The following is a 12,702-nucleotide window of genomic DNA, read 5'->3' as shown; positions in this document are numbered from 1 at the left end:
GCACTATGGAGGGAGCAAAATTTGAATATTGAACTTGGAGGAAAATGTTTCATTGATGAGAAAACCCTGATGACACAGTGTCTCTTCCAATAGGGACCCTATGTGTATGTATACTGCACTGAGACCTGCGGGTATAGGGCGGTATATAAATTTTATTATTATTATTATTAATAATATAATAGTAAGTGTATGTGCATCTTTCTGTAATGTATGTATGGGGTTGCTTTAAGCATGTACTAGCTAATGAGATTCTGATAAGCTGTTTGGTTTGTATGAATTGAAGGGAGGCGACCCCTGTTTAGACACAACCAAGATGTTAGGTTTCTGTTTTGTGCTACTGTGCAATGCTTGGAGTCACAAGACTCTGTTTTGCATTCCAGACATTCCAGACTGTTGGAAGTCTCACGGAAGACTGGAGACGGATGTGATGTTACTGGTTTCCTGTTCCTTTGTTTTTCAGTTACCTCTCTGCTCTCACAGAGAGAGGATGTTTCTTTTCTGTCTGCGTAGTTAGAAATAAAACTCTTTGCAATGTAGCTCATATTTCTTGTCCTTCCCTGCTGCTGGATACTCTGCATAATGAGGGAACATTCCTGGAGCCTTATCAGAGGTTCAGGTCGTTAATCATCATTGGAGGCGATTCCAGAGGATTCGACCGGAGAATGAGCTTTTCAGCTCGGTTGTAACGGAGGCTCCGACACAATATGTGTAAGATTGCACATACGGGCACAGCACTGATTCCTGAAATGACCTGGAAATGTAATAAAAGACGCCACTAAAATGGCAGGGTGGGAGCCAGAATGGGGTGGGGCAGGGGTGCAATGGCATGTTTCGATTGCGCATGATTTCACGCAAGCGGAATGTAACTCCCACACAAATCGGGAGTTGCCTGTATGCATCAGACATGCACCAAAGGGATTCTGCAACATATAAACTCCTATCAACGTATACTTAAACCATCATAAGAATAGGTGTTTCATTCGCTAGGTAGTTGGTCAAGACAGCTGGCTGACTCCACAACTTCTGGCTCATGCAGACTGCTAAACCAGGGCTAAGCCCTCACAGCATGTAAACGAAAGCAGCCGCAAAACGTATTTCGGAAGGATTTCAATTCATACTTGCACTGTCTGGAACTGTCATATTGGAATCAATCTGTCACTGAAGTGAAAGTGATCAACGAACCAGGACTGGGCAGTGCTCCCTCATTTAATCAAAACCATGTTTCTCTGAGGGAGGTGGCTTGCTTTACAATATGGTGAAGCAAAAGAGTTCTAAATTTCATATGTGAAAAATTAGGTACCTAGTTATCCCTACAAACAGTTCTTTCAACCCAATGAAAGAGAGCGCTTATCTTAGAAGATTTTCTGTCATTAGTGGATAAGATGAATACTAAAACTCAGGAAATTGCAGTGCATTCTAATTGTCTACAAATAATGCTTCAAAGAGAGAACATTACAGATACAACATGACCGTCATAATTTAAATGGGAGTAGAATCAAAATGTTTCCATGTAGATTTGTGTGAAGGTTGCCACTTAAAAGAAACTGAAATGAACAATCAAACGAGCCTGTTTTGAAAACTGGATCCATTCAAAGATGGCACAATATACTGCAAATTATTATTCTTTTGAAAAGTCAAGCTGCAAGATGTTTCTCATCATATATCATTAAGTTCCATATGCTGGGCATTTTATTTCCCTACTGAGATATGACATTTCTATTGGATATTTTTATTGGGATGAGCTGCAGTAAGGGCTAAAACAGAAACAGTTTTGTTATTATTTTAAAAGGGCATTTCATGTTGAAGCACTTAAACTTAGGTTCTGTTTTGCCTAAAAATCCCTTTTAGGAAGTTTGACAATCAAATAAGGATTGTACTTTTTATTTGTCTTTGTGTCTTTGTGTCTCCAAATACATTTGTGTTGTAAAACACAGGAATCCTATTTCCATGGAATGCAGTAGCAGAATTCTTACTGATTTTAATAGTACCTTACTGTCCTTTCGAAAACAGTTGAAAGGCTAGTTTGACAGTATTCCATTTATTATTATTATTATTAGTAGTAGTAGTATTAGTATTATTATAATTTGTTACCTGCCTTCACCATATGGTTCCAGGGCAGGTTTACAATAATTTAAAATACAGTATTAAAAACAGTTTAAAATAAAATGTAGTCATAAGAATAGGATGATTCCTGAAAACATTAATTTCTGGGGTTAAAGGTTATGGTAAAGAGACACATCTTCAGCATATGATGCTAACTGCATGATGAAAACGCCAGACGTACCACAACTTAGGGGCTTCCACAGAGAATACCCTCTTCCAGGCTGCCATCTCCAAAAGCATCTGAGGGCAACATAAATACCATGAGGGCCCTTCTCTGCTGATCATGACACCTGAAAGAAGGATTGCCACACGTCCAGGAATTCCCAGACATGTCCTCTTTTGGGGATCCTATATGCCCATTTGGGCATTTAAAAGCAAATGTTCTGGTTTTTAAAAAATGTGTGTGGGCAGCCTGGGCTCTGGATCAGGCTCTGGTTCTGGTGTGGGCGGTGATAGCGGCAGAGCTATCGGGCGATTACCCCCCCAAAAAGCAACCTTTGTGCCCAGATTTTTACTTCTTGAAATATGGCAATCCTACCTGAGAGGGTCTTAGGGGTCACCATTCAGATATTTGTGACCTAAGTCCTTTAGGGCTTCAAGCATTAATGTGAATGCCTTGAATTAGGCCTGGAGATTAACGTACAACTGGTGCAGCTGTTTTAACACAGGGGTTATAGATAAAGGTAAATGTACCCATGACCATTAGGTCCAGTAGCGGACGACTCTGGGGCTGTGGTGCTCATCTCGCTCTATAGGCTGAGGGAGCTGGCGTTTGTCCGCAGACAGCTTCCGGGTCATGTGGCAGCATGACTAAGCCGCTTCTGGCGAACCAGAGCAGTGCACGGAAACGCCGTTTACCTTCCCGCCGGAGCGATAGCTATTCATCTACTTGCACTTTGACGTGCTTTTGAACTGCTAGGTGGGCAGGAGCTGAGACCAAACAATGGGAGCTCACTCCGTCGTGGGGATTCAAACCACCGACCTTCCGATCGGCAAGCCCTAGGCCTGGAGATTACCGTACAACCGGTGCAGCTGTTTTAACACAGGGGTTATAGGAGAATCTAAATGTAGTAAGGTAAAGGTAAAGGAGCCCTGGATAGTTAAGTCCAGTCAAAGGTGACTATGAGGTTGCGGCGCTCATCTCGCTTTCAGGCTGAGGGAGCCGGCATTTGTCCACAGACAGCTTTCCAGGTTATGTGGCCAGCAGGACTAAACCGCTTCTGGCAAAACGGAACACTGTGACGGAAACCAGAGAGCACGGAAACGCCATTTACCTTCCCGCCGCAGCGGTACCTATTTACTTGCACTGGTGCGCTTTCGAACTGCTAGGTTGGCAGGAGCTGGGACAGAGCAATGGGAGCTCACCCCATCGCGGGGATTAGAACCACGACCTTCTGATTGGCAAGCCCAAGTGGCTCAGTGGTTTAGAGCACAGTGCCACCTGCGTACTCTACGATCTAAATGTAACCCTAGCCAGCAATCAGACTGCTGTATTTTGCACCAGTTGGAAGTTTCCAGGTCATTTTCAAGGGCAGCTCTACCTAATGTATTGCAGTAATTGCAGTACACTAACCACACAATGGATATGGGGGGGGGGTCGCAGGTACACTGCATGACAACCTCACCCATTTAATACCTGCTTATGTTCCCGATACCCAATCTCTCTACGGAATAATGTCAAATAATGTATACAGGACCTATGGACAATTAATGTCATAATTTCTTCCTTCCTGCTATTGACATACAATAACCCCGATTAATTCATTCCCTAAAATTACATCAGCCTTGGTGTTCACTTCACAAGAATAATTTGAATGCTTTCCTCCAGCTGAGTCAACAAGGCGTTTTGGGGCTGTATCATTCATTATGTTTGCTTTCTTTCATATTAAGGGTTATGGCAGTATATTTAATATAAATCTTTTATCACACAAACAAAGTATAGATTTATGTATAGTGTCATTTGCGTGTTCTGCCTCATCTACTGTATCTGAAATATTGAAACACTCCTTCATTGCATCTGCAACCTTTCTGAAGACAATGGATAGGAAAGTTGGTACCATCAAAGTTTTACTGTGTTGTTTACATGCCATTAATGCAGACATTGCTTTTAAATGGCTCCTTTTAAAAATTGATCCATTGAAGCAATAAACTGATAAACACTGCAGTCCCTTGTTGATTTTAACATCTCTGATTTCCTCTCGGAAGAAGCATTTGGTAGGATGCAGAAACAGGATGTTTGAGTAGAGAGGAGAATAAAGGATTTAGATAGCTAAGAAGAGGAAGCCATTCGTTAGTATGGAGGGTTTATTACTTTATCATTATTTTCATCCTTATGTAGGTAGAAAAATAATAATTTAAGGTTTTGAAGCATCTTTCCACAAACAGTGATCAAGACAGTTTACATTGCAGTATTTGTGCAAGAATGATTACCGTATTTTTTGCTCTATAAGACGCACCAGACCACAAGACTGTTTTTGGAGGAGGAAAACAAGAAAAAAAATATTCTGAATCTCAGAAGCCAGAACAGCAAGAGGGATCGCTGCGCAGTGAAAGCAGCGATCCCTCTTGCTGTTCTGGCTTCTGGGATAGCTGCGCAGCCTGCATTCACTCCATAAGACACACACACATTTCCCCTTACTTTTTAGGAGGGAAAAAGTGAGTCTTATAGAGCAAAAAAATATGGTAAGTCACAAATTGAAATCAAGAAAATAATATTGTTGCAGATTCGTGGGGGAACAGGGATCCCCCAGATCCCCAGGTGCCAGATTTCCCCTTCTAGATTCTTGGACGCTGGGGTATAATCAGAGCTGACAGGCTGAGTTTGTTTTCCTGCCAGACAGAGAGGCGGAGGAAGATGGTGGCCCTGCTATTAAACTATCTACAAGACAAAAGACCCTACAGGTAACTTAGGGGGAGGTTGCCAGGACAACGCGGGTATGACATCACACAGGAAAATTGTCACTTTTTAAAACTAGCAGGAAGGAGGAGAAGAGTTGTTTAGCGAGGGTTTTCTGGGAATGAGAAGCAAGAAATAGAACACACACACACCCATGCAGGAGCTGGAGGTCAGGACCATTTTGGCAGGCTGGGGCAAAGGCAAACATATGGCTAGGATTGCCACCTTTTGACAGGACGAGACAGGACGGGGGGTTTGCATACCCCACAAGTGTCCTGGACCAAGACATCCCATTTTTTATCGCATGAGCATGACATATTTTGGTTGCCATGATCTCATGCAATTTTGCAGTGCAATTCCCCCCCCAAAAAAAGCACTGGGGCCCCCCTGTGATTTTGCACAGGGCCCCCAAATGCATATTTGTGGGTGCAGTGCACGATAAAGCCCTTGGGGGGGAGCATGGTGCAAAATGGCTGCCATGCTGTTCCAACCCAAAACGGCAAAGTGGCATCTGGCAAGATGGTGCCCGGATTTTGGTTTCAAAGTGTTGGAGGGTGTGGGGAAGACAGAGAGACACAGAGTATCGGCAGAATGGAAATACAGGGCAAACTGCATCCTATACTGAATCTGTTAAGTTGTGGGTGAACATATCAGACGACACAGTGATTTTTCAACAGCTCTTGTTTATTCAGAGGCCAGAACAGAACTGAACTGAAGGGTTCAGCCAGCCTGCTTATATAGAGCTCCAGTACAACGTTACTGTAGCAACTTTCTAAAACTATCCAATCACTGAACGTCACTTTCGATCCTTCATTTGTATAACTATCTACAGTATCCCCCTGCTGGCCCAGGGTGAGAACTTCAGTACATAACAGAATCAATACAGGACATGGCATGTTACGTTGAAATACGGGACAATCCTGTATTATACAGCACAGCTGGCAACCCTAGTATGGCATTCAGGATGCCTTGGGAACCCAGTGCTGCACTGCTGGGGCAACAGGTCCCTCTTGAGAGGAATAAGCTGCAAAGTCTGCACTCCCTCCATGGAAAGCTTTCAGTGTAGAGATGCACAAAATAAATCAAAACAAAAAAAAAAAATTCTTTCCAGTAGCACCTTAAAGACCAACTAAGTTAGTTCTTGGTATGAGCTTTCGTGTGCATGCACACTTCGTCAGATACTTCGTCAGATACCTTCGTCAGGTATCTGACGAAGTGTGCATGCACACGAAAGCTCATACCAAGAACTAACTTAGTTGGTCTTTAAGGTGCTACTGGAAAGAAAATTTTTTTTTTGTTTTGACTATGGCAGACCAACACGGCTACCTATCTGTAACAAAATAAATCATTTTTCTCAAAGACACAACAGTCTCCACCATGACTTGATTCCCAATGGAAACATCACCCTGGGTGAGCACCTAGAACCCGCTGGATTCTTGCTGCCACTCAGCAGAGATTGGGGCTGGTGTGCAACCTTTATATGAATATCAATAGTTGGAAAGGTTGTTATTAGACACTCAAAAACCCCACAGCCCTATTATTGGCAGATATATTCTGGACCAAGAGAGCCACAGCCATCATATGCTGATGGGAGTTGTCTGAAACATCTGGGGGGCAAAAGGTTGGGGAAAGCAGGCCGATGGGTTGTAGCACAGCCCAGAAAAGCCTCCATGTGGTTAAGGTTACATTTAAAAAAATTATTTATTGGAAGGAATTTTGAAGGCAAATGCTTACTTAAAAGCTAAGTCCAAACTCTTGGGGCTTGTAACTCTTAATTGCCCCTTAATGTTTAATAGGATTGGCTTTATAAGAAGATGAAGGGGAAATTGCACTCTGTTGTGATGGTGAGGAGGAAAGATCAGATTCTGCTTATAGGAACCACCAGTATCTAAGCAGAATATGTATAAATGGAAACATGCGCAGAGCACAGTTACAGTGAACAGCAACATTCTTTAGGTGCAACCAGCTGAAAAATCAGGGTATCACATTTAACTATGCACTTCTTGAAGCACACTGTGGTTTCAATAAAATGTGGTTAAAAACAAGAGCATTGATGTTTTGGGTTATATTAAAGAGGTTCGATTTCCAAAACAGAGATTGGGCATTATAAGATGAACGTCTCTATTGGGGGAGAGAACCGTGGTTTTGAGTGGAGGGAGAGGAAGCCGAGTGAGTAACAGAATAGGTACACGAACTGTGTTTTCCAGAGCCTCTATGGTTGACAATCCAAAATTACGGTTATCTAACATCTGTTCAGGGACACAGGTGGCGCTGTGAGTTAAACCACAGAGCCTAGGGCTTGCTGATCAGAAGGTCGGCGATTCGAATCCCTGCGATGGGGTGAGCTCCTGTTGTTTGGTCCCTGCTCCTGCCAACCTAGCAGATTGAAAGTGCTAAACTAATCTTCTGTGATAAACTCATATATAATTTTCAAGGCTTCTTGTATTACTGTTTGCCCTCAGAATTCTAAGATCTACTAATATGTTTTTAAAATTGTTCATCAGAGTCCAGTTTTCAGCATCTTCTCAGTTTAATTAAACAAAGCAGTTGTTAGGATTTCTATTATTATTATTATTATTATTATTATTATTATTATTATTTACTTATACTCTGCCCATCTGACTGGATTGCCACAGCCACTCTTTATGGCTTCAAACAAAATAAAAAAAATACTGAAACATTAAAAAGTTCCCTATACAGGGCTGCCTTCAGATGTCTTTAGAAAGTAGTAGAATTGTTTATCTCTTTGACATCTGACAGGAGGGCATTCCACAAGGCAGGCACCACTACCGAGAAGATGCTCTGCCTGGTTCCCTGTAACCTCACTTCTCAGTGAGAGAACCGCCAGAAGGCCTCGGAGTTGGACCTCAGTGTCCAGGCTGAATGATGGGAGTGAAGATAATATACTGGTATACTGGGCCGAGGCCATTTAGGGCTTTAAAGGTCAGCACCAACACTTTGAATTGTGCTCGGAAATGTACTGGAAGTAGATCTTTTAGGACTTGTGTTATATGGTTCCGGAGCCCGCATTCTGGATTAGTTGTAGTTTCTGAGTCACCTTCAAAGGTGACTCCACATAGAGCGCATTGCAGTAGTCTGAGCGGGAGATAACCAGAGCATCTACCATTCTGGCAAAACAGTCCGCAGGCAGGTAGGGTCTCAGCCTGTGTACCAGATGGAGCTGGTAGACAGCTGCCTTGGACACAGAATTAACCTGCACCTCCATGGACAGCTGTGAGTCCAAAATGACTCCCAGCCTGCGCACCTGATCCTTTAGGGGCACAGTTACCCCATTCAGGACCAGGGAGTTCTGTACACCTGCCTGCCCCATGTGCTGGAAACTAAAAATACCAGGATACAGTTAGCGCTTACATAGCAGCATTTAAAATCCTCACTTATTTGGAAGACTTTAGCGTTAGCTCTCTGCCATTGGCTCTCTGCAATTGTGAAGCCGTAGCGCTTGTTTAAATGAAGCTACTGGGCATTAATTGGATTGCACCTGATTGAAGAATAATTCCTTACTGAAGAGAGAGCAATCTAAATGGCGAAAATAGGCTTAGATTAACCGTAATGCTAAGTACTCTGTGGAGCAGGGCACAAATTCAATGGGAACCTCTGCTGTGATTTAAGTCTTTCTGCAAACTGTGCACAGCGTGGTCCCTGCTCTAGGATTTATTCTGATTCCCCAATGTTTCCCTAGCTGTTAGTTTCCACATTGTATTTGAGCTTTCGCACAATGTAAAAGTCGCTTCCGGAACTACAGTGGAATATAGCACACGTTTAGCACTCTTTTCGCTGTTATATGCTCCCAGGAAGAAGAAGATAAGATGGAACGGAGCACTAAGCTCGCACTATATTCCACTGACGTTCTGCAAATGGTTTTTATGTCATAAAAAGGTAACGAATCCCTGACAGTTAAGTCCAGTCGTGAACGAATCTGGGGTTGTGGCGCTCATCTTGTTTTACTGGCCAAGGGAGCCGACGTTTGTCCGCAGACAGTTTTACCAGGTCATGTGGCCAGCATGACTAAGCCAGTGGCGTAGCGTGGAGGGTGCAGGGGGGGGCGGCCGCACCGGGCGCAAGATCTGGGGTTAGGGCAAATCCACGGGTTAGGGGGCGCAAATCCACGGATTAGGGGGCGCAAATCCACGGGTTAGGGGGCGCAAATTACTTGCCTTGCCCCGGGTGCTGACAACCCACGCTACGCCACTGGACTAAGCCACTTCTGGTGAAACCAGAGCAGCGCATGGAAACGTCATTTACCTTCCCACCGGAGCGGTACCTATTTATCTACTTGTACTTTGAGGTGCTTTCAAACTGCTAGGTAGGCAGGAGCTGGGACTGAACAACGGGAGCTCACCCCATCACGGGGATTTGAACCGCCGACCTTCTGATCAGCAAGCCCTAGGATCAGTCATTTATAATGTGGAAATTAAGAGTTAGGGGAACATTGGGGAAATGGAATAAACTGCCATGTGAATGCAGCCTACTTTGAGGAGTCTACAATGTGATGAACTTGATAGCTTAGCCACAATTCCTTCGAAAAGCCATATGTCCCTTTGCTCTGGTGACTACAATCATTTTGTGAATTAGACTGTGTTTTCTTATATTTGTTTTCATTGCAGCTCCACGTGAGATTTGTTAACCTCCTTTCAAATAGAAATATTACAATCCAGAACCACGAGAGGGCGGTGAATCCCAATGAATGAAATTGTGATTGTTTGCAACGCAGGAACTACAGAACTGTGCCTTTTTTTTAGCTTGCTTGTTTTTTAAACGTTGTCCTCACTTCAACAATTTGCATTTTCCCTGGCCTTCCCCGTTCATTCATACTAAGTTTCACTTCTGGCTGTGAACTTAAAGACCCTGTCATCTTATTATTATTATTATTTGAAATGCATATATGTGAAGACAGGTTCTCTAGATGCAAGAACGTAAAGCAACCCAGTGGCTGCTCTAGAGAGCTTCCTCTGGAGCAGATGTGGAAGAAAGTGTTTTACTGGACAGTGTCCCAGACTAAATTCCATGGAAGAATTTGTAGTTAGCAAAAGTATTTGGTGCATTTTTAGGAACCCACTGTCCCAAAAACATAAGCACATCCCTCTCCTTTTCTTTCCCAATCCCTGCCCTTTCTGATGTGTGTACTTGAGTTATTTAAAGTTTCTTTACCTCTTGGTGAAATCTGAAAAATATATTAACAGAAAGGGGGCTATAATTGTTAACATTTTCTCCAGAATAAAATGAACAAAGCTGGACAGGGTGTTACTTCTAGGCTCTCTACAGACGTAAACAACAATAAATAGTTCTACTGAACCCAGGGTTGTAATTTTCTTTGTTTTCCTTCAGAAGGAAACTCCCTTTAGACAGGCAGCATAACTTATAATTTTCCAAGACCCAGCAGTTTAAAAAAAGGAAAATAGAAAAAAAAGGAAGATGGTGAAAGGAAATATAACTCTGTTCTGAAAGCAATTGAATGTCTTAATGTATTTGTTAAGTGCAGTTTTACATTTCACACTAAGGAAGCTTTTAATAGTACAGCAGATATTTATAAATTGGTTTGTATTGGTCAAAGCGTGTTCTCCTTCATGGAGAGCATGTGTTGCGGTGGGGGCCGGCAGGACACTCCAAGGTTGTGGGGCGGGCTAATAGACCGTTGGCCACTGATGCGATTGGGCTTCCCTTGTTTTTGGGAAGAAGTTAATGTTGCCATTTGTTGATTGACAGCCAGAAATGCTAAAACTCCTTGCACGAGGTTAGGGCTTCTTCTTTTCACCCGTGCATCGGATTGCCCGTCCCCCCTCCCTATATTTAGGGTTGTTCGCTTTGACCTTGCTATGCCTGTCATGGGGTCGTCTGCTTTTGGGGCAGGGGCCCGGTAGGAATTTTGTCCATCTGGCTGATTGGCTGGGGCCATTTGGTTTTTGCCTACTGCGTAGCAAATCGTCACAACTTGTAAGGTTGTGGTTAGGCATTGGTTTATGGTTTGGTTGGTTGAGGGGCATGGATTGGCTGTGCCTGCCCCTCTAATGCTGCTGCTGCTGCAAGGGATTCCGTTAAAGGAATTGGGGGCTAACTATTGCTTGTCCACCCTGTCAAGGGGGCTTGGGCCACTGCAAGAGCTCCTGGCTGCATTTGGGGAGGGCTGAGGGCAGGTTCCCTGCTCCGTCGCTACCCCCAAGTGTATTCCCCTTTTCTTACTTTCGCTGGGGTGCGGAATGTCAGTCCGTCCCCCACGGTGGGGGCAGATAGTCGCAACCAATGCCTAAGCAACCACTCACATATTTGTATTTTAATAAATTTGTGGCCAAAATTATGCCAAAAACCTTGAACAAAAATTCTGAGTGATGTGTGAGTTATTGGGGTGGCCCTGGGGACCTCGACAAACAAAGTGAAATTCTGGTGACAGATTCTGCTTTTGCCTTGGTCAGAGCAATAATAATAATAATAATAATAATAATAATAATAATAATAATATATTATTTATACTCTGCTGAAGATGCAATGGACTTAATGCTCCCTGCTTTATGGTGCATCTCCAACTATCCACAAGTCTTCTGGGTATTTGCTGAACCCTGTGCCCCAGAGCTTGGAAGAGAGCATCCTGAAATCAAGATAGAGCGTCCGTTACGCTTTTATCAATATCTGAAATGAAACTGGCTGAAAAGCAGGTGTCATACAGCAGGCAGTGCAGCACATCTGCCCGTAACAACCTCAGGACCCAGTCAGATTGGGCCATGTGCAATTTGTATATCTATTTTAGGAATGCTTCCCTTGCTTGTGTGGATTCGTATTTTTATGGATGCAACCGTCATGATCAGCATCGCTTTTTGCTCTACCCAAAATCCATGGGTCTCAGTGGAACTATTATGTGCATTCTTGCTCTCTCCCATTTTAAGGAACAGAACTTCAAGGCTCTTTGTTCCTATTCTCACTACAATTCTCTGCCCAGGTATGCTTAGTATACCTGAAGGAGCGTCTCCACCGCCATCGTTCAGCCAGGACACTGAGGTCCAGCTCTGAGGGCCTTCTGGCGGTTCCCTCACTGCGAGAAGTGAGTTTACAGGGAACCAGGCAGAGGGCCTTCTCGGTAGTGGCACCCAACCTGTGGAACGCCCATCAGATGCCAAGGAAATAAAAAACTATCTGACTTTTAGAAGACATCTGAAGGCAGCCCTGTTTAGGCTTGATGTTTTATAATGTTTTTAATATTCTGTTGGGGACCGCCCAGAGTGGCTGGGAATTATTTGGAATTATTATGGAATTATTTTTACCAGTTCCATTGATTTCAGTGGAACTACATATGTGTTACCGCGTAACATCAGTGCAGTACAAATGGTCAGAACTATGTTTGAAAAAACCCAGGACTTTTTAAGGAGGACGTTCTTATACAGTGTTGTAAAGGCTCACATTTTGTATTCATCTCATTCAATTCAGCAAAGAAATACAGTGGTACCTCAGGTTACAGATGCTTCAGGTTACAGATGCTTACAGACTCCACTAACCCAGAAATAGTACCTCAGGTTAAGAACTTTGCTTCAGGATGAGAACAGAAATCATGTTCCGGTGGTGCAGCGGCAGCAGGAGGCCCCATTAGCTAAAGTGGTACCTCAGGTTAAGAACAGTTTCAGGTTAAGAACGGACCTCCAGAACGAATTAAGTTCTTAACCCAAGGTACCACTGTACATTATAATTATTGGCCTGCT

The sequence above is a fragment of the Podarcis filfolensis genome, assembly GCF_964270895.1.
Source record: "Podarcis filfolensis genome assembly, chromosome: 11".
Lineage (NCBI taxonomy): Eukaryota > Metazoa > Chordata > Lepidosauria > Squamata > Lacertidae > Podarcis > Podarcis filfolensis.
Note: the sequence above shows the minus strand (reverse complement) of the source record.